Source organism: Tenrec ecaudatus, chromosome 1 (assembly GCF_050624435.1).
Source record: "Tenrec ecaudatus isolate mTenEca1 chromosome 1, mTenEca1.hap1, whole genome shotgun sequence".
In the NCBI taxonomy this organism is placed as follows: Eukaryota; Metazoa; Chordata; class Mammalia; order Afrosoricida; family Tenrecidae; genus Tenrec; species Tenrec ecaudatus.
In genome coordinates, this window is record NC_134530.1 from 149,752,356 (window position 1) to 149,754,392 (window position 2,037).

General features: G+C 38.2%; 1 non-coding gene across 1 annotated transcript; it reads left to right on the forward strand.

The window, feature by feature from the left end:
• The first annotated feature begins 605 nt into the window (after window positions 1-605).
• Window positions 606-709, forward strand: LOC142438251 (U6 spliceosomal RNA). Its single transcript, XR_012782668.1, has one exon. It is a non-coding gene; the product is annotated as a U6 spliceosomal RNA (small nuclear RNA).
• The last annotated feature ends 1,328 nt before the right edge of the window (window positions 710-2,037 follow it).

Here is a 2,037-nt window from a genome sequence, read left to right on the forward strand (position 1 = left end):
TCGAAAAAAATTTCTATAAAGCCCCTTATTCCTTCTATTTTAATTTCTATATTATTGGTAAGGTCTTTGCTGCCTTGTACCACCCATTTCCGTTCTTGCTCTCCTTGCAGGAAAATTGGTCAGCCGCTCTTAACAAGGAACAAAAACAAAGAAAGGAGTATCAAGGCTGAATTAGAAAATGAAAGGAAAGTGGAGGGAGGGTGGGTTGGAAAGGGGGAACCCATTACAAGGATCTACATATAGCTTCCTCCCTGGGGATGGACAACAGAAAAGTGGGCTAAAGGAGACGTTGGAAAGTGTAAGACATAACAAAATAATAATTTATAAATTATCAAGGGTTCTTGAGGAAGGGGAAGCGAGGGGAGGGAAATGAGGAGTTGATGCCAAGGGCTTAAGTGGAGAGCAAATGTTTTGAGAATGATGAGGGCAATGAATGCACAAATGTGCTTTACACAATGGATGTATGTATGGATTGTGATAAGAGTTGTATGAGCCCCCAATAAAATGCTTTAAAAAAAAGAAAAGGAAAGGAGAAAATGAGGATTCAAATGTCCAAGTCTTCAGAAATACTGACTTTCTTTATGGTCATAAGAAATACCTGTTTAGTGCTCGCATCAGCATGTATACCCAAATTGGAATGGTATAGAGAAGAGTAGCATGGTTCTTGCACAAAGATGATGTGCAAATAAATGAAGCATTCCATACTTTTATGATATGTGGATGGTACATCAAGAAAACTGCTTAAAATTTAAAAAAGAGAAGAAACCAAACTTGACCTATGGTTACCAGGGGTTAAAGGAGGAAGAGTTTTTGCTTAGAAGGCATTGAATTCATTTTAATGGAAATGAAACAATTTGGAAAGGGATAAATAATGGTTCTACACACAAGAGTATAATCAATGACACTGAATTATACATCTAGGAGTTGTTCAATTGGTGAATGTTTTGCTGAGTACAATTTTTTCAAAATGGAAAAAATAATGCATGAATAACAATGAGTAAAAACAAAACAAAACAAAAAAAAATGAGTATAGGAAAAGAGGAAAATATTCTAAAATCGATTGTGGTAAAGATGGCACAACTCTTCATGATATGGTTGAACTATTGAATTATATGCTACATGGACAAAGTGCCAATAAAACTATTTTTAAAAATACCCATTTCAAATGAAAACTGGGCGTCAGTGGTGATACCAGGGTAATTCCAGTGGATGTGTGCAACTGACTCAAAAGAAAAGGAAAGCCAAACTCACTGCCATTGAGTCAATTCTGATGTGAGAGGACAGGGTTGAATTGGCCTTGTGAGTTTCTGAACTGCTGACCTTGAGGTTAGTAGTTTCACGTGCAACCTTTACACCACTAACTGTGAGATCCCTTCTAGATCATCACGAACAGCTCCACATGATCAGTTCACTTGCTCTTGTTCTGTAGATAGAGTAAAATAAAAAAATGATTATCTAAACCAAAACACATGATGGCCAAAGGGATGCTATTCATTAAGACACGAGGGCATCCTGAGAAAGCCCAGCATATGGCCATCCTGCTTACTGACCAGATGGTTTTGCCATGCTGAGTGAAGAGAAGATAGGTCTCACTCAGATATTAACAACTACCAGCGAGTTAGTCCATGTTCATAGCCACCCTCGGCTTCTCCACAGATCACTGGTGGATTTGAACCACAAGTTTGAAGCTAGCCGACTAACCGTGACCCACAGCACCACCAAGACGTCCAGCACTTACTCAGCAGGCCCACCAGGGCTTCCTCCCCTTTGACTCTTGCTCATTGCTATCGAGTGAACACCGATTTATAGCGACCCTATAGGACAAGGTCCCTGTAAGTTTCAACCCTGTAACTCTTTTTTTTAAACGGTTTTATTAGCACTTCATCCAAATGTCATTCAATTCAATAATTCAATCATATCAAGAAGAGTTGTTCAATTGTCACCACATTTAATTCTAGAACAGTTTCTTCTTCCTTGTACTCGTTTTTCATGCAATGAGATTTTTTCTAATTGTGGCAAAAATACACACAAATCATT